This window comes from Anolis carolinensis, chromosome 4 (assembly GCF_035594765.1).
Source record: "Anolis carolinensis isolate JA03-04 chromosome 4, rAnoCar3.1.pri, whole genome shotgun sequence".
Taxonomy (NCBI): Eukaryota; Metazoa; Chordata; class Lepidosauria; order Squamata; family Dactyloidae; genus Anolis; species Anolis carolinensis.
Window position 1 is genome coordinate 64,996,377 of NC_085844.1, and position 26,739 is coordinate 65,023,115.

At 40.1% G+C, this 26,739-nt stretch overlaps 1 long non-coding RNA gene across 5 annotated transcripts in view; it reads right to left on the reverse strand.

The window, feature by feature from the left end:
* Positions 1-3,611, reverse strand: part of LOC103278547 (uncharacterized) — a 58,271-nt gene extending 54,660 nt beyond the window's left edge. For 2 of the 5 annotated variants that reach the window (XR_010006051.1, XR_506132.3), the window contains exons 1-2: positions 1,792-3,566; positions 565-754 (exon numbers count right to left, since the gene is read on the reverse strand). This is a non-coding gene — a long non-coding RNA (uncharacterized LOC103278547). Of the gene's footprint in view, positions 1-564; positions 755-1,791 lie in introns of all 5 variants that reach the window. The other 3 variants (XR_010006053.1, XR_010006052.1, XR_506130.3) reach the window with 2 other exon arrangements.
* Between the last annotated feature and the right edge of the window lie 23,128 nt (positions 3,612-26,739).

Below are 26,739 nucleotides of genomic sequence, written 5' to 3' on the forward strand. Positions count from 1 at the left end.
TTATGTTGTACCCCATTTCAAGCCTTAGCGAGGAGCTGGAATTATTATTATTATTATTAGTAGTAGTAGTAGTAGTAGTATTAGTATTATAATTATTAGTGTTGCTATCACTGTCATCATCATCATCGTCATCGCTATTTTATCTAGATTTTATTTGAATTTTGGACCCATTGTCCTCATACACATTTCCTTCACCAGATGCCCTGAACGCAGTTCAAGCTGATTTCTCATCTCCTGCTTGTCCCACCTCTTAGAAACTGTAAGGATCCCTGCATGGCATCATAGGGTGTTCTAGACTTTGCTCTTGAAACATCAGGAAATGAAATACTATCATCTTAGCAACCACATTCAAGATTTAATGCAAAAGTCCAGACTAAAATTTATGATATTTGAAGAAAAAAGTAAAATATATAAGAAACAATCAGTTGTGGTTTAGCTTATGCTATCTTCCAACTATGGAATATTGTGAAATGATTACATGTGATGTAAAATAGTCTAATATGATTTTTTCTTGTTATAAATTTGGCTGAGAACATGGATCACAAATCAGGTGCCCTGCTTTACCTTCATAGGCAAACTCTGGATGAGGAGATCAAAGATGGTAGGCTTCAAAAGAAGAAAGTAGAAGAGGCTACAACTCCTCTGGGCTCTTCAGCTGGTTCAGGATGAAGGTACTGTCACGGAGGCCAGAAAAGTCTGCACACCCTCAGGAGAAGTGGTCACAGGAGGGACCATGTGCATGAACTTAGCTGTACTGAAATACACAAATGCAGCAGAGATTAATATGCTCTGATGAGCAATAGTTAGCTTGTTCTAGTAACTGCTTATTATAAGCACTAATTCTTCAAATGCTGACTGCTGGATTCAATATCTACTTTGCTTTGCCAGGAAACATGCTTCTAGCACTCCTCTCTGCTTTTGGATTTTCTTTATTAAATTTGGCAGTTTTTCTGGATTCCTGGTAGACTTGGTCCCTGGTTGGGTTTTTTTTGGTTTTTTGTTTTTGTTTTGACCAACCAGTAAGGCATTGCTAAACTTGGACTGCTTACTTATGATGTTGTCTCTGTCTACTGCTACTAATGCTGACATTCTCATGGCTTTCTGAACTTCCACTCAGGCCTTGGGTCTTCCTCTATTTGCCAGTCTCCTACATTGCCTGCTTGCTCTGAGGAATTCCCACTAAGGAATTCCTACTTGGCTAAGGCATTACAGCCACAAGAAACAAGACATTCCTTCTGTTTCCTAATACCTAAACTCCTAAAGCAAAATTCGACAGCCACTATGGTCAGAAAAGCACTATTCTCAAACATGAGAAATATAGTTCAAGTGCTGCATACTACCTAGCAAATGTATTTGATGCCTTAGATAATTTTTCTTATTTGTGAAAGAGTGCGGTGACCTATAGATTATCTTCTGATTTAAAAAAGAAATACTAAAACAATCAAGGAGAGGTCAGAAACATGACAAAACAGTTACCCATGTCTTCAGACCATTTAAATAAATTTAGACTTTAAAAGGTTTTCAAAACGGCATGCAGTGGAAGCAGGGCCGTAGCCAAAAAAACGTGCACACACACACAAACACGGGTACAGGCCTGTCAATATCTGCTTGAGATAATGCCAGGAGGGACACTTATTTTTTTGTGTCTCATAGATATCCCATTCAGAAAATCTGACTACTCTATCTTGGTGGAGGCATCCCCATACCCTCTAGCTAAACACACAAACTCCAACCACCAAGGAAAAGTTCCAACTTGCCTAAAGGAAGACTGCAACTCCCATGAATCCATACCATTGAGCCATGCAGTTACAAGTGGGGCCAAACTGTATTACTTCAACAGTGCAGCTGCAGCCTTGCTCATACAATGAACCATCCGGTTATCCATGCACCTTGTTGCACTTTGCCAGGACACTGAATTAAGTCAAGACTTCCAATTTGCCAAATCCACTTCCTTTCCAACCAGGAAAAGAGGTTCTCTCTCTGCTGGTATGTTTGCATAACTACTCCCCACGAGTCATGACTCTGCATTTCAAGTGCCTACTACTGAGCTTCAGCTTCTCCTTCCTTGGATACTCCCCTGCCCACCCTGCAGAGCCTGCCTCCCTCTGAAGGAGCAGAAGACTTGCACACAGCCCTTCTCTGGCCCTTTGCCAGGAGACACAGCTGAATTCCCCTCCCTTTCAGCAAGACTCCAGAGAACACACCCTCAGATACAATCACAGGCCACCTTCCCACACCTGTGAGATGGGCTTCTGAAACACTGTTGCATCTGCGACTGTCAGAACATTGTAGTTAAAAGCAGCCAGCCATAGCCTTTTTGAGCAAGTAGAAGAAAACATCCCAGCCACCTTTTGGACAACCTGACTCTGTGTAATATTCTTACTGACTCTTCTCTGAATGAGAATTTCTGTGTGTTTCTCAGCCTGCAGGGCCAGAATCCAGAGATATTCTCTCCTGACATTTCACCCACATCTATGGCAGGCATCCTCAGAGGTTGTGAGGTATACTGGAAAAAAAAACTAAGCAAGGAAGGTTTATATTAAACATCTGTGGAAGTTCCAGAGTGGGAGAAAGAATTCTTGTCTGTTGGAGGCAGGTGTGAATGTTGTTAATCACCTTGATTAGCATTAATGGCCTTGCAAACTTCATGTCCTGGCTTCTTCCTGCCTGGGGGAATGCTTTGTTTGGAGGCGTACGCTGCCCCTGATTGACTCATGTCTGGAATTCCTCTGTTTTCAGAGTGTTGTTCCTTATTTACTGTTCTGTTTTTTGAGGTTTTTTTAAAATATTGGTAGCCAGATGGTGTTCATTTTCATGGTTTCCTCCTTTCTGTTGAAATGGTCCACATGCTTGTGGATTTCAGTGGCTCCTCTGTGTAGTCTGAAACGGTGGTTGTGAGAGTGGTCCAGCATTTCCGTGTTCTCAAATAATATACTGTGTCCAGGTTAGTTCATCAGGTGCTCTGCTATGGCCAACTTCTCTGCCTGAATCAGTCTGCAGTGCCTTTTGTCTGCTGGAGCAGGAAAGGGAAGGTGGCATCTCTGGCCCTTCGGATGTTTTGGACTTTAACTCCCACAATTTCCAACAGCCGGTAGGCTGTTAGGAATCGTGGGAGTTAAAGTCCAAAACACCTGGAGGGCCAGAGTTTGCCCAGGCCTCTACACTGTACATATAATGCAGCCCAACACAGCTTTAACTGCCATGGCTCAATGCTTTGTGTTCCTGGGAGTTGTAGTTTTACAAGGTCCTTTAGCCTTCTCTAGACTGGTGCCTCACCAAACTATGAATCCCATGATTCCATAGCCTAGAACATGAAACCTATCCACATCTTTACTTTATTACAGAGTCAAGGATGGAGAGAACTTGGGGCCCTCCAGATGTTTCCTGAACTGTGCATCCCATCATCCATCATCACTGTATTTTGGATGATGGGAGTTGCAGTCCAATATACACCCCAATATACACTTTACCTTAGGTTGTTGTGAATCATGCCATCATCGCCTTCACAAAATGATCCCTAGTCTGTGGATGCATCTGTAATGTAGGATTAATAGTTTGATATCACTTTAACGACTCAATGCTATGGAATCATGGAGCTGTAGCTTTGCAAGATCTTGTCTTCTCTGCCAAAGAATGCTGAGGTCTCAGCAAACTACAACTCCCAGGATTCAATTGAGCATTGGGCCATGGCAGTTAAAGTGGTGTCAGACCAGGATCACTGGGTTGCTGTGAGTTTTCTGGGATGTATGGCCCATGGCCTGCCTCCGCAGCCTGGCCTGGCCTTCGCCCTCAAGGCCAGGTCTCCAGGCTGTCTGGCCGTCTTCCAGAAGCTTTCTCTCCTGACCTCAGAGGTTGTGAAGTCTGTTGGAAGCTAGGTAAGTGGGGTTTATATATCTGTGAAAAGTCCAGGGTGGGAGAAAGGGCTCTTGTCTGTTTGAAGCTAGTGAGAATGTTGCAATTGGCCAGCTTGATTAGCATTTAATGGCCTTGCAGGTTCAAAGCCTAGCTGCTTCCTCCCTGGGGGCATCCTTGGTTGGGAGGTGTTAGCTGGCCCTGATTATTTCCTGTCTGGATTTCCCCTGTTTTCAGAGTGTTGTTCTTTATTTACTGTCCTGATTTTAGAGTTTTTTTTAATACCAGGGGCCAGATTCCCTTTTGGTAGCCTTTTAATTCCTACAGATTCCTAAGGACCCTCAGGGCTCTTCCACACAGCCATATCACCCAGAATATCAAGCAAGAATAACTCACAATATCTGCTTTGAACTGGGTTATCCGAGTCCACACTGCCCTATATCCCAGTTCAATTCGCAAATATAGTAATTCCTACAGAACATTACCATGTATTGAACTGCTTTTTCTGTTGATTTATTGTAAAACATGATGGTTTGGTGCTTAATTTGTAAAATCATAATGTAATGGGATGTTTAATAGGCTTTTCCTTAATCCCTCCTTATTATCCAACATTTTTGCTTATCCAATGCTTTTATTTTTCAGTGATTGGTTTTTTGGGGGGGGGGGCAAAATTCTGTTTGCTTACACTTGAAAATTACCTAGGGCCGGCCCTGATCAGAATGCAGCCATAGTATCTGATAACCAGCACTTCTTTCTGACTTGCCCAACTATTATTTAATGATGCATGAAAACACATTTATATGAATGACTATTGCCTTTCCACTACAATTTCAGAATATTAAGTTAGGTCTGGACAATTTATCAGCACAATTCTTCTTATTGGTGGATTGATGCTCTATCATGCAAGCAAAAGGGGCCATGAATAACTACATAACTGGCCATGTGGAATTTCATAATCCTTATTAAAATGTCATGATTTTGGTATATTGTACTGAAGCACCTGTTTGCCAGAAGAGAGCTGGTCATAGTTAGGCCCGTCAAGCTATATGTATAATCTCTGTTAAAAATGCACTATTGCATATTGTACCATTATATATCTTTGTTCAGCTATTCATTTCTAGATTAAATTGTCTTATATGTTTTAGTATTATATAACAGTTGACTACTTATTGTTTTGCTTTTTGATATTTGTTATAGATATCTGTGCCTCTTGGATACTTATGTTACCACCCTGCTTGTATTGAGCAAATGATATTCATTTGAATATGATTTAAATGCTTTGCACCATTAGAATTATTTGATTATTGGTGTCCTTGATCAATACAGCGATTCTCCTGGCCCATTTGGTCAACATTGTCAATAGGGTTGCAGGGGTGGAACTTCAATGCTTTTGTACACCTAGCCTGAATATATCCAGTGTGTTATTAATTTATTGATTGGGTTGTTGTATGTTTTCCGGGCTATATGGCCATGTTCTAGAAGTATTCTCTCCTAACATTTCGTCCACATCTATGGCATCCTCAGAGGTTGTGAGGTATGGAGAAACTAAGCAAGGTGACTTTGAATCATCCAAGCATCCTTCAGCTTATATATCTGTGGAAAGTCCAGGGTAGGAGAAGAACTCTTTAAATAAATGAATCTTATTGATTGGTTTCTTATAAATCAATCTTATTAATCAATTTAATAACTCTTTAAATAAATCAATCTTATTGATTGGTTTCTTTGAAGTTCTTAAAATGTAATATGCCATACAGAGTTGCCATACATCAAAATCACCTCAATGGCAATTAACAAACAACATGACATCATTTTCAAAACACTACTGGATAAGAATATTTCAACTTATCCCAGGGAAAACCCTCTCTCAGTTACCATTTTTAAAAAAGCTTGGCACTTCTGATCTCTTCTGGAAGAGTCAAGGTATGAATTTCATTTCATAGTTTGTGCTGAAGAAAGAAAACTGAAAACAAAGTCATGTATTTTAAGTATCTTGAAAATCTGTATGTCTTTTTCTACTTTTATATTATTTGAGTGTGGAAAGCTTAGAATAATGACTATATCTGGAATAATGATTATAGAATGGAATAGTCAACAGCAGCATACTATTGCAAAAAGAATTACTGATCCATACCTATTGGCCATGCTGGCTGCAGTTTTCCAGAAGTTATAGTACAAAAAGCTTGGTGAACTACGCATTAAATAAATAAGTATGCTGCTAGAGCTGACTTTAACAAAACATTAAAGCAAGCATGCATGCATCTATTCAGCACTGGTAAGGGAAAATTAAAACTTCATGTCATTTTTTTCTCTGAAATCCCATGCTCACCCTTCACACACTGGATTTTAAAGAGGAAGGCTATTGTCATGCTATCAAAGTGACCCTTCATTATTATCCCCTTATGAATGAGGGCCCTTCTACACTGATACTATAATGCAGCTGAAAGTCTGCCACAATATCCACAAAACACACACCGCCAATGAGTGATGCATTACACATCAAAGATAATACAGCAATTTAAAAGAATTCCAGGGAAGACTGATTGTCAATCTAATCACCTGCAGTGAAACCAGTCCAGGTTATCTGAAGGACCACATCCCTTTTTATGAACCTGGGAGACATCTATGATCTACTGGGGAGGGCCTTCTCTCGGTCCTACCATCAATTCAAGCACTCTTCGTGGGACCACAGGAGGGGGCCTTTTCAGTGGCTGCTCCAAGGCTGTGGAACTCCCTCCCAAGAGAAACCAGTATGGCCTCATCCCTGCTGACCTTCTGCAAGCAGGTAAAGACCTTCTTCGGCCAACAGACTTTTGGGTAAGGGTAAGGTGGCTTTGTAGGTCAAAACTAGCACTTTGAATTGTGCTCGGAAAGGTGTTGGCAGCCAGTGGAGCTGTCGCAACTGAGGAGTTGTCCACTCCCTGTAGCCATCCCCAGTTAGCAGTCTGCCTGCTGCTCTTTGGACCAACTGAAATTTCTGAGCACTTTTCAAAGGCAGCCCCATGTAGAGCCCATTACAGTTGTTCAATTGGGATGTAACCAAAGTATGTATTGTGGCAAGATATGACTTCTCCAGGAATGGGCACAGTTGGCACACTAGCTTTAACTATGTAAAAGCATAGTTAAAGGCCCAGGTATCACTGCTGATACCTGGGCCTCCAGGTTCAGAGCCAAATGCAAGAGTCCTCCCAAACGGTGAACCTGCATTTTCAGGAGCAGTGTAACCCCATCTAACACAGGCTGACTCCCTATTCTCAGACGTCTTACAACTGACTAGAAGCACCTCTGTCTTGTCTTGATTAAGCTTCAATTTGTTTGCCCTAATCCAGCCCATTACAGCTACCAGGCACCAGTTTACCACAGGAAAAGCTTGCTTGGAATTAGGTGAAAAGCAGTGGTACAGTCGGCTGTCATGTGCATATAGATAGCACCACACTCCAAATGTCCGGATGACCTCTCCCAGTGGTTTCATGTATATGTTGAACAGCATGGGGACCAGCACAGAGCCCTGAGGGACCTCACAGGCCAATGACCAAGGAGTCAAACAGAAGTCCCATAGCACCACCTTCTGAAAATGTCTCTCCAGGAAGGAACAGAGCCACTGAAGAACAGTATCTCCAAGCCCCATCCTAGAAATGTGACCCAGAAGGATACCATTGTTGATGATATTGAAAACCACTGAAAGGTACAGGAGAACTAACAGGGACACACTCCCTCTGTCTAGTTCTCTGTATAGATCATCCACCAAGGTGACCAAAGCTGTTTCTGTCCCATAACCAGGACTGAAACCAGACTGAAATGGATCTAAATAATTTGCTTCATCAAGGAACCCTTAGAGTTGTGAAGCCACCACATGCTCCAGAACCTTGCCTAAAAATGGGAGGTTGAAGACTGGTCTGTAGTTGTCCAGTATAGAGGGGTCTAAGGAAGGTTTTTTTTTAAGAAGTGGTCTTACCACCGCATTCTTGAGGCCTGAGAATGGCATGTTAATTACTTCCCTGACCCACTCCACCATTCCCCCCTTGTCTGTTTTGTGAGCCAGGAAGGGCAAGGGTCTAGAGCACATGTGGTGGCTCTCATCTCTCCAAGAATCCTGTCCACATTCCCAGGCTGTACAAATTGAAATGTATCCATCAACACAGAACAAGCAGGTGCCAAAGTTACATCCACCGGAGCTGTATCAACTGTGGCATCTAAGTCAGAGAGAATCTGAGCAATCTTATCTGCAAAATTGAGGTGTGCTGTTGTATGGTCAACATTATCTTTCGGGCCAGGTTGGATTAGGCCTCTAACTACCCGAAACAGCTCTGCTGGATTGATTTTGTGCTGAAGCAATAGTATTTTGCTGGTTTTATTGCACCATCATAGATCTTCAGATACATCTTTACTTATTTTCAGTCAGAACCACTCTGAGTTCCCTGCCACTGTTGCTGTAGTCCTCATCTCATGCGTTTCATTGCTGCCAGGGCCTTAGTGAACCAGGGGGCCGGTTTAGCTCCACTTTGTGAGAAGGGCAATTGTATCTACCACCCTGCTCATTTCCCCATTCCAGAAATCGACCAGGGTTTCAACAGGATCACTTGTTCGGGTAGTGGGAAATTCCCCAAGAGCCATTAGGAATCCATCTGGATCCATAAGCCTCCTGGCGCGGGCCATCTTAATGGGTCCAAGGCTCAATGTGTTTTGCAATAACTCATGCTCACTATCTGTTACCATCTCACTATCCATCATATATTGGAGCCAACTGATTTTGTTTCTTCCTTAACCATCTCACATTTGTGGAGAATTTTCAAATAAAACAAAACCACAGTGAGGGTTTAAATCTTCCACAATCATTCACACTGATCTTTTAACCAGTCTAGAGCCATGTGTGCTTTCTTTCAAGTAAATAATGAGCATGTTCTTGAAACTGCACAATTAGACAGTTTTTCAGCGGAAGTTTTAAGTCTGCTTACCACTGTTATATGTGTTATAACACACTGTGTACACTGTGCAATTAGACTTTGTTTCCAAATTTGTCATCAGGTCATTTTTTCATATAAAAGTATGTATCTCATCAAACAGCATATGCTTCTTCTCTGAATAGAAATAAATAAATTTTGCAATAACACTAATAAAATCGTTTCTCATGAATATTATTAAAAACCAGAATACTGGAATTACTGTTATTAAACACAGTTTGTATAGCTTTGAATATGTAAAATTGTACTTAATTATTGTATCTATTTATTTACTTTTTCGTTCATTTCTTTTTCTTTTTCATTCATTACCTTTTCACCAATTTCTTCCAATTGCAGTTTAAATAACATCAAGAACAACCTGTAGTCTGACAGGAATCTTGGGAATTGAGCAATTTTAAAGGATTAGAGAAACTTTACCTCAGGCAAATTCTGCAGTGGAATTATGGGTTTATGTTTTTAGTAGACTTTGGCTGTAAATTCATTTAAAATGTTAATGCAGAAAATTAAGAGCCAGCAAAGGATTTGAGTGAATAAAGAAATTAATCAGGAGTTCTTAAAAATGAAAAATCTCTTCTTGTGTATCTTGTGAATATCACACAGTGGCAGGATGAAATCCCAAAATGTTTTCAAATGTACTGTCAAATAACAAAAGTCCAGATGGGCATAAGCTTGAAATGTTTCATACATCAGGAGGGGGAAAATGATTTATTAATGAAACCAATTTTCATTACTTAAAATTGCACATTATACATGATCTCTCCCAAGGAAGCTGGTAATAAACATGGCCACAAGCTTGTTGGACATACCTAAATCCTAATGCCAGCATCGTTTTTTAAGTGCACAACATTTTTAATGCTTCATTTCTCGTCTCTATAATTTACTTTTCCTTGTGAAGACTTCTGCCATACATAAATTGCAGTATTTCCCACAGAGACGAAAGATGGAGTCCTTACACTGGATCATTACTCCAGCTATTCCCATTTTCTAATCAGCCTGGAGCTGTCAAACCAAATGGAGTGGTTGCTCAGGAATCTCCCTTAAAATGTATCATAGACGATAAGTAAATTATATCTCCTCACCAACTGAAGTACATATTACATGTCCCTAAAAAAGATATGTTTTAGAACTTCAGTTTTCCATAAGCAGCTAGGCTATCATTGGCCATGTCTATCAACTTATATTAGCCAACTGTCCATTCATAGGTAAAGGTAGGTAAAGGTTTTCCCCTGACGTTAAGTCCAGTCATGACCAACTCTGGGGGTTGGTGCTCATCTCCATTTCTAAGCCGAAGAGCCTGCGTTGTCCGTAGACACCTCCAAGGTCATGTGGCCGGCATGACTGCATGGAACGCCCTTACCTTCCCGCCAGAGCGGTACCTATTGATCTACTCACATTGGCATGTTTTCGAACTGCTAGGTTGGCAGGAGCTGGGGCTAACAGCGGGCACTCATTCCGCTCCCGGGATTTGAACCTGCAACCTTTCGGTCTGCAAGTTCAGCAGCTCAGCGCTTTAACACACTGCGCCGCCACCAGGGGCCATTCATAGAACACAATAAATGAGAACATTAATTTTTACATTTTAATACAAAGCTCTGGCAGTTACACATGAAGACCAATGGAAACTGCCCCATTAACAATGTGGTAAAATGAAGAACATTTTTTAAAAAAATATCAGAAACAATTCAGCACTTGATGCACAATACATAAGCCCGGCTTGACAGTTTTAACTGGATTATAGATAAAGCCTTGTGCTAGGTAGTTTCAGAAAAACATCTATTTCTGTTTTACTGACTATTCTAAAGCCTTCGACTGTATGGATCATAATAAATTGTGGCAAGTTCTTGTTGGTATGGGGATACCAAGTCACCTTGTCTATCCCCTGAGAAATCTGTATAATGACCAAGTAGTAACAGTAAGAACAGACCATGGAACAACAGACTGGTTCAATATTGGGAAAGGAGTGCGGCAGGGCTGCATACTTTCACCCTCCTTATTCAGCTTGTACGCAGAACACATCAAGTGACGTGCAGAGCTTGATGAATCCAAGGCTGGAGTTAAAATTGCTGGAAGAAACATTAACAACCTTAGATATGCAGATGATACCACTTGATGTCTGAAAGTGAGGAGGATCTGAGGAGCCTTATCACCAAGGTGAAAGAAGAAAGTGCAAAAGCTGGGTTGCTGTTAAACATCAAGAAAACCAAGATCATGGCAACTACACCTGGCAAATAGAGGGAGAAAACGTGGAGGCAGTGACAGACTTTATATTTCTAGGTGCGAAGATCACTGCAGACACAGACTGCAGCCAGGAAATCAGAAGACGCTTACTTCTTGGGAGGAGAGCAATGGCCAACCTTGACAAAAAAGCTTTACTAGAGCTTTTAATCTATGTTAATTTTATCAATATTTGTATGTATGTATTTTTATCATTTACAATTTTATCTTGTAAATCGCCTAGAGCATCTTGGATGGAGGGCGATTAATAAGTAATTAAATGATGATGATGATGATGATGATGATGCCAAAATAGTGAAGAGCAGAGACATCACACTGGAAACGATGGTCCACATAGTTAAACCAATGGTATTCCCCATAGTAACCTATAGATGCGAGAGCTGGACCTTAAGAAAGGCTGAGTGAAGGAAGATAGGCGCTTTTGAATTGTGGTGTTGGAGGAAAATTCTGAGAGTGCCTTGGACCGCAAGAAGAGCCAACCAGTCCATACTTCAGGAAATAATGCTTGGCTGCTCACTGGAGGGAAGGATATTGGAGGCAAAGATGAAGTATTTTGGCCACATAATGAGAAGACAGGAAAGCTTGGAAAAGAGAATGATGCTGGGGAAAATGGAAGGGAAAAGGAAGAGGGGCTGACCAAGAGCAAGATGGACGGACGGTATCCTTGAAGTGACTAGCTTGACCTTGAAGGATCTGGGGGTGGCGACGGCCAACAGGAAGCTCTGGAGTGAGCTGGTCCATGAGGTCATGAAGAGTCGGAAGCAACTGAATGAATAAACAACAACAACCATTAAAAACCATGTAAAACAACTGCTCCAAATATATCCATAGATGTGGTACAGTCATTTTTGACACATAGCAACCACTCTGATTTGGCAGGAAATGTCCCAATTAGTTCTTTGGTGTCCCACTCTTTCAACTTTTTTAAATTCCAAATTTCTCTCTCCACATCTCACTTTCCCACCTCATACTCATTTACTTCCATTGGTTCAAACTGAGCTAAAAGCAAAAAAAGTAGTTTGTATTCAACTCTTCAAAAGAAAACTTCTGAAGCTTCTGCTAGCTTGACTGTTCTTCCTCTTTAATTTTGCCATCTTGGCCTCAACTCTGATTTTGCTCAGTCACATGTGTCCAACCTTTTACCTGTGAAATGTTGGAGGATATGCATTTTTTTCCCATGAACTGATTATTGATACGTAATCAGATAGAGAAAGTACAGTGAAAAGGGAAAGCTTATATGGACTCATTTTGGAATGTTTATTTTAGCTTTCATTTGTTTTATTTATGTTCAGTCTTTTCCCCAATAAGGGACTCAAGGTAACTCATACTAAGGAAAACCAAAGAACAGTACAACTTCCCTATGCACATATTTGATATCCATGATTTCTCCTCCCAATGTTGCAACACACACACACACACAGAGACACACACACGGGAATATTTGTGGGTCTCTCTAGGTCCCCCACTGTGATTCTATGTATGCTTCCACCCTATAGTAGAAATATAGGATTTGCAAATATAAGTATAGAGGATGTGGCCAAAATATGGCGGGCGAGGCAGTTTCACCACCACCTAATATACTTTATATATTTTTCTTTGCTGCCTCCAATTTATATTATATGCTTCTTTTGCTGCCAACGTTTAAATCATATACCGGTATGAGCAGGGCCGTAGCCAGAAAAAAATTTCGGGAGGGGTTTTGAAAATTTCGGGGGGGGGGGTTTAACCCCTAGCACACACCCCTCCCCGCTACAAACCTGTCAATATCTGCTTGAGATAGTGCCTGGAGGGACTCTTAATGTTTTGTATCTCATAGACTTAGCATGGGGATTTGGTTAACCAGTTAAAATTCATGAGTAAACCAGGTTTTTTTTTTATAACCTGAAAAATTTGGGGGGGGGGGGGGGTTGAACCCCTAACACCCCCCCCCCCCCGGCTACAGGCCTGAGTATTAGTGATGGTTAATAAGCAGACAGGCCCCCTCTTTATTGTGATGAACAGGAAGACACTTGAGGTGAAGTTAAAAACAGAAATATGATGTTTATTTGTACTTGAAAAGAAAGGTTGCATATTGGTTTCAATAAATATAACAGGTTGGCTACTTAAACAGAGATTGGTTTCTTTAACTTGAGTTGCTTTACAAGTATGTTCTCTCACAAAGAAATATAAACAGGCTTTTTCAACCTTTGAGTCCCCTCTAAACACAAGCACTCTAACCCTTAGAAGCTGACTACAATCCTTAGCACTTCTCCTTGAAGGCTAATTTAACTTTTCCCTCAAAGAGGTTTCTCGATAACAGTTCCCAAAACCTTCCTTCCTTCCTCTTCAAAACTCAAACTCTATAACTTCAAACATCAAAACCTATCTGACTAATTTTCTGGCTGAATAGTTCTTACTGCCTCTCTGGCTCCGCCTGCCTCCTGTTGCTAAATAACTCCCTCCAATTTCATCAACCAATCAGATTGCACTTCCAGATATGAAGCTACTTGATCCCTCATCCTCCAGCTTTGCTTCGCCTTTCCAAGCAAGGCCTTGAATTGCCTTTACACACCAACCATACAAGGTAGGCCAGTCTGTTACAATAAGCTAAACTAGAGGGTTACATTAACCACCACAGTGGTCCTAGAGAGTTGTACCCCTTTCTTCAACCCATAATATAGCCTAAGGGGTACAAATGTGACATACCCTTCACCCATCCTTTCTTTAAAGCCAAATCTCATGCTCATAAACTCTTTTTTCAGTCTGACCTAACCTTAGATTTCTATTTGCATATTAATTTCCTGATCCTTCTGCCCTAGAGCTAGTGTCCTAGCAATTCAAGCACGGTTATTTGTACATCTTCTCTACCTGGAAAAAGTCTCCATATAATTACAAATACTCACAATAATGCATAAACATTCTGGGAGTGAAAATAAAAATATAAACAAGCTTTCATAAACTGCTTGCTTCCTCTTCTCTTTTTGTCCTGCTCAGAAATAGGTTTTAAATTATTTCCCTGCATTGTTTTCATGAGAAGTGCCCTCCGTTGTGAGCGACAAGGACACATTGTATGGGAAACTAATTATTATAATTACCATTCCTATAAAATGCTAATATTTCAAGCCCAAATTTGGTTCAACCTTCATAAATTATTCTGACCGCAACATTTGGCCTTTCTTAGCATTGTTTTCAAGGACTGAGTGCATTTGTTTAGCAGACCTGTCTAGTGCTGCTGTGGTATGATGAAGGGCGACATTATTTCAGAAGAATTTCCATAGTGAGAAGCATAAGTCCAATGTATTTATCTTATCTGCACCGTAAGGTACAGTGATTAACAGCTGGTGTGCGTTCATAAACAACACTGCTATCCAGATATGAAAGATGATATAAAAGGAATGCAAAACATTTCACTCTTGCATAAATATATGTGGCACAACCTTTTACTTAATTCAAGAAATGGTAAAGTATTGATCTAAAGCACGAGTGGCAGACCTCCCCCCCCCCCTTATTTATGCTGTATTCCTTTAGGAAAATGGTTTAAATTCTCTAACGTGGGGGTGTCAAATTCATTTTCACCAAGGGCCACATCAGCCTGATAGTTGCCTTCAAAGGGCCATTTGTAATTGCAAGATGATAAAAATGTAACCATGTTGCCCTGGCATGGAAAGCTTTGTGGGGCATATACAATGAAATGGGGCCTGTGGATTAGGCCTGTGGATCTTGTGTTTGACACATGTGTCCTAAAGGCATCAGGTCCCATCTGTTCTTGACAGCTAAGTAGTATCAGCAGCCCTGGTTTTAGTACCTGGAAGTGAGACCAGTAACTAATGCCTGATGCTCTAGGTTGTATTTCAGAGGAAGGAACTGACAAATCAACCTCTGAGGCCCCTTCGACACTGACCTTTTATCCTAGGATCTGATCCCAGATTACCTGTTTATCCCAGGTTATCTGGCAGTGGGGACTCATATAATCCACTTTAAAGCAGATAATCTGGGATCTGTTCCTGGGATATAGGGCAGTATGGAAGGGGCCTGAGTGGTCTGCTTATGCTATTGAATTCATGAGGTCATCATAGGTCAAGGGGTGATTTGAAGGCACATATATGCTCCTTTGAAGTACTGCAATCTGTTTTGCAGGATTTGAGATTGAAACTAGAGTTAGGAAAGGCCACAGCCAAAAATGGTTATGGCCACAATTTTCTTTTTTCTTACTGTCACTCTTCTATACCCTTTCCCACTCCTTTTCTCTCTTTTTTTCTGTAATTCTTTCTTTACCATCTCTGCCATTCTGTCATTCCCCTTTATCTTCTACCATTCCTTTCCACTGCTATGTTATTGTTGGTGAATCCACTCTGGCTCTAAGAGTGCATTTACATTGTAAATTCAGTACAGTTTGAGATCACTTTAATTTCCGTGCCTTGGTGCTGTAGAATCTTGGATTTGTAGTTTTACAAAGCCTTTAGCCTTCTCTGCAAATAGTGCTAGTGCCTGGCACAGCTTCTACTATTCCATTGCATTGAGCCATAGCAGCCAAAGTAGTTTCAAATCACATTATTTTAAAAATGTAGCTGCATCCTATATCAGAACATGAACATTCACAAAATAGGTTCAACACTTGGAGAACTCCTTGAAAGTTCAGAATAACAATCGCAACTTCTCATCTACTTCGGGGTATGTGGCTCTCGTCCATGGGCCCTCAGATAGGACAATTCCAGCTTTGAAAGGGGAAATGGCATGAAAGACAATGTCTTTACAGCATTACGTTTAACATTTCATTGACGAAAGTTAGATCACATGTGACCAAACAATATCAGAATGTAGTCAAGCTGAGGCGGGTTGCTTTTGCCTGGGTCTGCTGCCATCTCCTTCCCCTTTGTGTGTTATTTTTTCACTTTGCACCAATTGAGATAAGCTGGGATAAACGGGAAAATGGGAGGAGGAAAGAGAAAGTCTTGCGAGATGGCACCATACTGATTTTTCTAGGAGAATCCAATGGCTTCATTGCAAAAATTATTGCTGAACAATGGCATCCTGGCTCACAAGTAATCCTATTAACCATTGTGCTGCACTTGTTCCCAAAACAATATCTGCAAGTAATTCATTTATCAATGAGAATATCCTTAAATGCACTCTCCTTTACACAAAAGAAGTGGCAAATAACACAATTAACAATAAAAAAATACTTACAGAATTCCTTCCGCCATTCTTTCTACACAAAAACTGCTATATAAAATGTCACTGTTGGGTGATTTGTATTCTAGATCCCTCCTTTAAAAGGAGACAGCTGTATGCAAGCTGTATATTAAATTTACAAATTATTCATCATTTACATGATAAATAAATATAAATTGCCCAATAATATATAACTAAGATGAGTTTTGCCCTTGGAGTCAACAAACAAGCTTGCTAAAATTAAACATGAGAGGAGGGGGCTATGTGTTTGTGTATAAATGTATATATGCTTGTGTGCGTGTGAGACAGACAGAGAGGCAAACAGACAGATGGACAGAAAGATTAAGGAGAAAGGGAAGTTTCAAAAGAGACAGAATGATGAGTGGGGGGAAAGTGAAGGAGGATGACCAACAGAGAATTTAAGTGGCGTAAGCAGAAAAAAATAGGATTAAGCCGAGGAAAAACAGCAAAGAGACAAGAAACAGATGGACAGGGGATAGGGGAATGAAACATTTGAGCCAGGGCAACAGGACACAGATTGGAGGACAGAAAATGTGATGCTAGGAAGATAAGGGAAAGGAGGGAGGGATGGGAGGGAAGAATGATGGAAGTGGCATCGGATTTTTCTGTCCCAGGCAAATAAGAAGAGTGAATATGTCTGAAGGACAATGAATCTAAAGGGGAAAATGTAATAGAAAACAGTTGCTGCAATTTGATAAAAATGAAAAGATGCAAATAGGACAGGAGAAGTAAATGTACTTACTAGGGAAAATATTAACACAGCTATCCCTATCTTCTGCTTAGAGAAAAGGATTGTCGGACTTGCTTTCTTGCTTAGAAATTAAGGCTTTTCAGCTTGAGTTTCCATCCAAATAAGGGGATTTGCATAGCCACCACAGGGAAAGGCTACCAAGCGGACTCTTAATCTGTTTATTCAGCTAACAGCAAGGCTGCGATCCTATGCAGACTTACTTCAAAGCTAGCCCCATTGAACTCAGTGCAGCTGACATTTTGTAGGATCCTGATATTGGTTTTGGTTAAGGCTTGATAAAATGGATGGGGTGGCAGGAGCTAGATACTGCATGACCAAACAAGAACAGCAAGCCTTGCCAGTACTTGCTTTTATCTCTCTCAGATTCCTCTGGCGCTTGGTCAATGGTTTCTTTTCTATATGACAGGACTAAGCAACCTGGTAACATATATATATATTGTATGACAGCTCCACACAATTCCTAACCATCAAGCATGCTAACTTGAGTTATAGGAACTGTATTCCTCATCATTGGAAAGGTGCAGATTTTTCTCATCTTCTTTTACAGCTATAAGCAGCTTTAATTCAGAAGCATTGCTTGGAGAAAGACAGAAAGTGAAAGGCTTAACTCTACTTCCCTAAGGCCCTTTCTTCACTGCCCCTATAGCTCAGGATCTGATCCCAGATTTTCTGCTTTAAACTGGATTATATGAGACTCCAGTGCCAAAACCTGGGATAAGAAGATAATCTGTAATCAGATACTGCCATATTGGGAAAGTGTGGAAGGGCCCAAAGTGTCATGGTCCAGAGCCAAATTGTGATTTTGTTTAAGTTCCCTGCAGTTGATTTTCAAGAAAGAAGAAACCAGTGGGAAACCCATGCATGGGTCACCTATATCACTTTTACTTTGGGCCCTTTATGGTGGCTCGCTAATAAGTATGGGCATTCTTTCAGTGTGAATTTCTTCTCCTACTCTCCAATAGCTAACAGGAAGCCAGTTTTCAAAAGACTAAAGCATGAAATATTGAGAACAGGGCATGTGATATTGAAACACATTATTTTGAATTCAGTGGAAGGATTGCATTTCCTCTCTCCTGGAAAATCTCTGTTCCAGATGGGACATAATTGAAATAAAAGAACAAAATATTCTTAAGACTATACTATCTTCAGCAAACTTTCTAAGACAGTTTACCAACCAAGATTTCCTTTTTTAAAAAAAGAAAAGGAAAAGCATAGTATAAGAAACCACGGAATATTCAAAGATTATTGGTTAATAGAATTGCAGCTATCCTCTAAAAACGTCAACAGTGTTGGCTTTTAGGAGTTTGAGGAGAAAAGTGTATGAACAGGAACATTATCTCGGGGAAATACTTTCTCTCTGCTTCTCACTAGTCTTACCTTAGAAAATGGAGGGGACTTGGAGGAGACGCTTGGAAAGAACTTCACTATACCAGCAAGCTGCTATGGAAGCTCATCTTTCTTCAGATTGCAGCTATCTCCTACCTGATGTATGGGATGGTGTACTGAACTCCTCAAAAATGGAGGAACCATCTGCGATATGCCAAGCATGAGTTTAGTGTCCATTCTGAGTTAAACAAACTTGACATAACTTGTAGGATTTTCTAATGAGATGATGAAAAAATATGTTAAGTCTTAAAAGCAGCATTGGTGGTGATGCTACGTTTTCAGAACTCCTTCAGGTGTTTCTATTTGATAAGATATATTAGTCTTTTTTATTCTGAGCTGCATATTTCACTTTAGCCTTACCAATTCTGGTTGAAGGCTGGACTTCTTTGAATATAAATCCAAAGCTTCTTTCTAAGGTAGACATTTGTTTTCTGTTCAGAAGACAAAGCAAAGAAATGAATGAACTCTATGTGATCTCTGCTCAACAAAGACATTTTATTATACCTTCTGTTCTTTTGACATTGGCCTAATTATAATGTATTTTGTTCTGCAGGTTTATTTTAAATCCATTGAATCCAAAGATGAAACAGTACTTAAATATTGTTATAATCCAATTATAACAACAATGTACAAGGGCAATGAAAAGTCACATTTCTTTTGCATTATTTACTTATAAGCATGCACAATTAACTTAAATAAAGGAATGAATATTTATTTCAGCCCATTTTTGTAATTTCATACATTTGTGTTTATGTATACATATTTCTTGAATATGTATAAATCTCTGTATTTAAATCTACTCACCAGTACCACTCTCAAAGCCCTACTCCCCAGATATAGCATTTTCCCCATAAGTATAGATTACAAGTCAAAACTAGATTCATTCATCCAATTAATGCTGCTGTAAAATTACATCTGAAATAAATATTTCTTCATCCCTCACTTTTTCTTTCCCTCCATCTAGATATCAATTTAAATAAGGATTGGATACAAGATGTTTGTTCCATTGAAATTAATAATTACTTTTTCATTTTGATTTCAATGCAACCAAAAGACAACCAATTTAAGTCTACTTTAAATTCAGTTGTAAGGCCCAACTGTAATAATCCCATTGGTTGCTATTCCCAATGGAATTGAGACTAGCAACTGGATTTGACCTTAGTCTTGAGCCAGTCACAAGAGTTGGAGACACACTAACACTTACTTAGCGAAGTTCTGCCTATGCTGGGGGGAAACTGATTTTTATTATTGCTTTCGTCCCCTGCCAACTCTCAGGCACATCTTTAAAATATGTTTTACAAGACTGAGAGAGTTTTTGGAGCAACATGAGAGTTAGTATAGTAGGTTGCACAGGAAACATTGTCTTCCATCTGTTTTCTCCAGGCTTCACTGGATCTGAGTATCTTTTTTGAATGCAAGAACTCTTTTCTTTATGGAATCCAATTGTGTTTCTTTTCATTCCACTAATGAAATGCCCATATAGTAATATGTTCTGGAATTATGGGTAGCACCAATAAATCAATCGAACACTGCAATTTTTACGAGTAGTTTTAGGTCCATCCTTGTACAGTGTATACTGTTTTTCTCCTGTTCTATATTAATTTCTGCAGTGAGAACTTTTCAGCCCATGGACACTTTCTGTACAAGTTCAAACCAAGCTCCTCCAGAGATATTAATTACACGAGAAGCCTCCACAAGGAGAAATATGATTCCCAAATGCTGGTGTTCATACTGAATACAGGAAATGTTGCGAGCCATGTAAAGTTAGAAATATAGCTAAAGTATGGCCCAGCAGTCCTTTTCTACTCACGTTGCCTCTTCAACTCATTTTGCCTTATCACCTGAAAAAGATTAATGTTGTTATGCTATGAGTACAGCAGCATTCATATAGATTATACAGCTACTGCTGGTCCTCCAAGAGTCCTTGTCAGTCATGTAGCTAGAGGACAGTGACCAAAAAAAAAAAAAAAAAAAAAAGGGCAAAATCCTAGAACTTGACATATGAAACAGCAATCCAGTGATTTTTTTTAAAAAAAAGATGCAGGGAGGGAGAAGAAGAGGCCCTAACTTGGTTTGTGTTATTCCCTTTGATTTAAGAATGGAAATGGTTAAGGAGAGCCTAGAATTTAAAGTAGAGAAGTACGACTTATTCATTACTTAAGGAAACTGTGTGCTGCTTGGCAGGGGTGTTGTTTCCAGAGCATATTTGTTGGATCTGGCTGCCCAAGGAGCATGTTTACCAAGGGCAATGACCATCAATCAATGGTACCTGCAGAGCACTCTTACATTCCATATTAGTATAGGAACAGCATGCCCGCCAAACAATGTGCTTGTCCCTTACAGTGTGCAACTGTGATTTGTAGAGACAAAGTGCTGGCAAACTCTGTTGACCTGTCGGAAACTAACCTCAGATGATGGCAGTTTGGCCTTTCTTCTTGACAGATGTTAGGTCCAGACACTCAGAAGTGTATTTAACCACACTGACAGACAGCAAAGATAGTTGCAAGTAACACTCAAGCATGAAGTAGATGGCTGGGTCTTCTAGTTGACAGCTTGGATAGCATCCAGGGCTGCCTTAAGAAATGATGCGCATTCCCCCTCTGGTTCCACCTCGTTTTAATGCCAACTTGCATTACCCGGAAAATATCTTTATGGGAGAAGTCAGAAGGAAATAAATCTATGTCCAAATCTGCTGCTACTAGATCTCCTTTTAAAAAGTGCCATATGATTTCACTAAAGTTAATTCTAGGGTACAGCTAGGACAAAACTTATGGAGAACTTTCAGCAGAACCCTCAAATGGTTTCAAGAAGAAGAGTTATAGCGTTTATTGTAATCTGAAAGAGTCTAAATGGTGTCATACTTTGAATGCTGAATTAGGGCTCTAGGAGACAGCTTCTTAAACTGTGGGTTCCAACTACAAGTGAGATCCCCTTAGCTCAATGTTCAGGTCACAAAATTTTTTGCAATAGTAAAATGTTTCTGAACACCACCTATTTACACAAATTTGTTAGCAACAACATGCAGTGTTTACAATTAATTCTGCAGAAAATGCTTTAGTTGAATTTCACAAAGAGGAAAATCAGCTTGTTTATTAATGCTTATTAATAATTAATTAATTAATTAATGCCTTATTAATGCTGACTTATTGTCAGTAAAGGGGCCTCTGGTGGCACAGTGTGTTAAAGCACTGAGCTGCTGAACTTGCGGACCGAAAGGTCCCAGGTTCAAATCCCAGGAGCAGAATGAGCACCCGCTGTTAGCCCCAGCTCCTGCCAACCTAGGAGTTCGAAAACATGCAAATTAATAGGTACCGCTCCGGCAGGAAGGTAAGGGCGCTCCATGCAGTCATGCTGGCCACATGACCTGGAGATGTCTATGGACAACACCAGCTCTTCGGCTTAGAAATGGAGATAAGCACCAACCCCCAGAGTTGATCACGACTGGACTTAACATCAGGGGAAACATTTACCTTTTATTGTCAGTAAATGTTTACTTTTATATCTATTTTATGTATCTGAGATCATTGAAACATTTCTCAGACAAAAAAGGTTCATGGGTGAGAAAGGTTTAAGAAGCTTTGCTCTAAGAGGCCAAGGTTTTTTCTGATCAATCCATGAAATAATGAAACCATATGGGTAAATTGGGTTGAAATATGGGCCATTTTAAACTGTTACCTATTAGTTATTCCTAGAGATGAGCAAATAGGAACATCAGACCTTCTTCTCAGCTTCCTCTGGATGAAACATCCAAGCTCCAGTTTATAACTCATCTGGCTTTACTAGCCAGCCATCTCCTGGTAAGCCAACCGAGGCACAAAACCCCAATTTAATGGACTTTTGTTGAGGGCAAAACCCTCAGAACAGCACCAAGGACACTCTTCACACTCACCTTCATGTCACATGACATGTAGGGGCAGTTAAAATAGCTAGATAAAATAGTCAGATGACATTTCTGTTGTCCTGATACCTTCTGTGATAATCCGCAGCTTGAACAGCAACATTTTTTTTAAAAAAAAACAAACAAACAGATTTACATTGCAGTAAAATAAAACAACAAAAACCCTAAAGGAATATGCATATTAGGTTTTTTGGACATTTCTCCACCTTGCTGGAGGGAGAAGAGACCTCCCTGACAGTATAATGAGATTTTGAAATCATTGTTCCTTATTTTAAAAAAGTAGGTATGCTTACATGGCTTTCACAGCATGTACCAATTGTAAGAAAAGGCATTGAAAGAATGTGAGTTATTATTAACCAAATACTTGTAATATCAGACAGATTCCCTTTTCCCTATCCTTCCTGCTGTCTTCTACATTTGGTACAACTACACTGACCATTTAATGCAGCTTGAAATGAGTTTGAAAGTGTGGTGATTGTTATACAATGCACACTGTGAAAGAGTTTTAAGGGCTTTAAACCAACACAAGCAAATTGTAGCTAGGGTCGTTGTATGTTTTCCGGGCTGTATGGCCATGTTCCAGAAGTATTCTCTCCTGATGTTTTGCCTACATCTATGGCAGGCATCCTCAGAGGTTGTGAGGTATAGATGTGTCGTAGATGTGGGCAAAACATCAGGAGAGAATACTTCTGGATCATGGCCATACAGCCCGGAAAACATACAACCACCCTGTGAACCCGGCCATGAAAGCCTTCGGCAACAAATTGTAGCTAAACCACATCGCATGAAATTGGTTATGCAGAATGCAGGTTCCTGTATGAACACTCAAAGCACGCAACTGATCTGCACTTGCACATTCTTCCCAGGGGAATTTAAATATAACTTCATTCTCTGTGGCTACCAAGCCATGGATCCTATGGATCCTGGAACCAGTTCAAAGGCTGCCTGTATAGTTTGTGTAATCACCGTCCAGAACGTTAACTAGTTTCAGAATAACCAATATAATCATCTGCACCCTGCTTTCATTGATGCCGGTTTGAAAGTGACATAAATGGTCAGTGTGGATGTGCCAAGGGACTGTATTAGAAGGTCTTATAGATGTCAGCCACATGACCTATGGACAATGATGGCTCTTCGGCTTAGAAATGGAGATGAGCACCAACTCCCAGAGTTGGACATGACTAGACTTAATATCAGGGGAAAACCTTTACCTAACCTATATCATTGGTTCTCAACCTGTGGATCCCCAGATGTTTTGGCCTTCAACTCCCAGAAATCCAAACAGCTGCTAAACTCGCTGGGATTTTTAGGAGTTGTAGGCCAAAACACCAGGGGACCCACAGGTTGAGAACCACTGCTCTATATTTTGAGAGCTCTCACTTCTTTACACTAATTTGGAAGAGACCTGTAATCCATATTAGATATGTATTGGCCCAATGAAAAACTTTGCATGGCAAAAGATGGAGATTCCTGTGCACTGTAGCTATGACTTCTTACATGTCACCACATGATGGATGTTTCATCATACATCTTGGCCATATTTCACTTATTTTTTTTCTCAGGAAAAAATGACAGATAACCACTTCATGTCAATATTGGAAATGAACCAATGAATTTGATTCCCATATTTTATAGATGCTGCTAGAGGCTGCATCTTTTCCCATCGCAAGCAAGCATATATTTAAAGAAGCATACCTTTCTATGTTGTTTTCATCCTAAAAATATTGGCATTCTTCCTAGACTAGGGGGCAAATAAATCATTGGATGCACAGGTGCTGTTTGTTTTTTTTAAAAAACGTGTGTCTCTGAATATATTTTCCAACCTAATCTGCATCTTTTCTGCTTCTTCTATCATCACTGGACACCAGAAACATCCATTTGGCAGTTCTGCTGATACTGCCCTGAGCAGAATGTGTCACTGACTAGATTTGAGCTTCTGCTACAGTACAGAGGACTGACAGAGCTAAATTTGGGAGGTGAGGCAGCTGTCATTCAAAAGAGAGCGAGAGGGATGAAGTGATATGCAAATTGGTCTTCTCTTGTCACTGTCCACTTTAAATATTACTCATTAAAATATATACCTTGCCAAAGGAAGTTGGAAACTCTTCTTTGGATCCTCCCCACAAGCATTTTAGGTAGTTATTCTTGATTATGAGAATGCTGAAATTATGCATAGCAAAATTATCTTGAATTGAGGGGAGGGATAAAATTGTTATAGGAAGTGATTCCTATAATTGGGGGTTGGAGACAATTATATATACTTTTCATATGAATGTGAAATACCAGGTTGTATTGAAGGAATACAACAAAAACAAATGGCGTTTCTCCTATAAAATCCGCACCAAAACCCCGTTTCCATTTTATTGCTTGATTCTTTTTCAGAAGATATAAGACTGGAAAACTGGGGCTATTTGAACCACTAAGGCTGGATCTACACTATCTTGTGTCCCAGGATCTGATCCCAGATTATCTGCTTTGATCTGGATTATGTAAGTCTCCACTGCTAGATTATCTCGGATGAGAAGATAATCTGGAATCAGATCCTGGGATATAGGGTAGTGTAGAAGGCGCCTTAGTAAATCAATTGTCCATTAGCTACATATCCTTGATAGTGGCAGCTCTGATCAGTCAGTTATACACCTACAATTGATGGATGGATAGATGGATGGATAAACAAACAAACTATAGTCAGGTATCCAATATATTAGTATAACCCTAAATACATAAGGAGAGGAATATTCTATCCTTGCCCTCTTCATTGTTTCCCTCCACTTTGCTTTTTGAACTCTAGTTCAACAGTGCACTTTCGACTAGTTCCTTTCATGTGAACATGAAATGTAGACCTAACACAGGGAGACCTCATACATTAAAGTAATCCTATATACTAATGGTGCTAACACTCTAAAGGTCTCAGGACCTCATCACATAGACTTCTAGCTCCATCCTAGGATGCTGTCAAGACAGAATCAGGACAGAGTCAGGACAGATCCGAATGGAGCCCTTCACATGACTTAGGGATTCCTCTGGCAGGACTCCATCCTGGCTCCACCTTGGAAGCTTTCTAGGACAGAGCTCTGAGAACATAGGTGGCTACCTGTGTTCTCATCACACTACAACTGGGCCAGAGCAAGGGGAAGGCTCCATCCTGGCTCTATCTTGGAAGCATCATAGGATGGAGCCAGAAGTCCATGCAATGGGAAAGGTGGTGATATGAGTGATGTCAGGTGCAAGTTGACAATTTCCCCCACTGCCCCATGGATTTGCCATGCTGTCCGATGAATTCCCTTGCTGTTGCCCACATTAGGGATCTTAATGCAACAAGGCCCTCAATATTCAAGTCTGTACACATAGCACTATGTTTCCACTTTAAGCTACATCTCATGGAATCCTGGTGACTGTAGTTTGGTGATGCATTGGAGCTCTCTGTCTGATAATTCAAATTACCCCTCCTTAAAGTTAAAATCAAATGATAGAGAATGCTGACCCATCACTACTACTGAAGTAGCAGTCAGCTATGGGATATGATCAGCTTCTGTACTTAAATGAGAGGATCATTATCTTGTAATTATCCACCTGATGTACCAAATATCTCAAGTCAAACCAGCACTCGTAACATTTGATACTGTACTTTTGTCAATTGTTTCCCAAAGGCAGCAACAAATATCCTTACAGAAAAGTTAACATGCACAATCCATATATATATGACATTTTATTGCTTAATTAAGATGGTGTAATATCAACTTTGTACCATGTTTGCCTTGTCTTTGCTTCCAATGGCTGTGTGTGTTGCTTACAAGATACAAATTACAGCCAGGAAAAAGTTAACTAATCTTTTTCAAGGTGAGGAGAGACACCCTACAATGCTCTTGGGGAAAGAGCAGCTGTCTTCCCTCAGATCAAAAAAATATACCAATGAAAAGTAGACAGGTGGAAGGGATGGTAAAGTGCACTGGAGGATGTACTTTGATATGAGCTATAGGGGAATGATGTATGTAATCAATCTTGAGATTAAACAGTGAATACTAATGAGCATGAACAGTGTCAGATTAGGGCATTGGGGTTCATTCGGGAAAGACATGGAGAGATGAGGAATTTTTCTTTAAAAATATAACACAAGAAATGCATGAGAATGATATAGCTGGGAAAGTTTAAATTTTTGTCTTCCAGGTTTTAGAAATTTGAAATTATTAATTCTGAAATCTGTAGTCCAAAAAGTATCTTTTAAAGCTTTGGTAAAAGCATGTGTAAGAGAGATGCAATGCTATCTAGCTGCATAGCTGTTTCAAAAAGCAGTCAAGACAAGAAACACTGCCAGATTTTGATCCATAGCTACTGTAACTGCATTCTCAAGGAAGTTTGATATGGAAGTTTGGTATTGGCTGTTGATATGGCTGTAGTGGTCCATACCAGCAAAGCAGCTCTAGCAATTTCCATCTGAAACAGATCTTTTATAAACCTCCTGTGCCCTATCTACCCATCCAAGACCA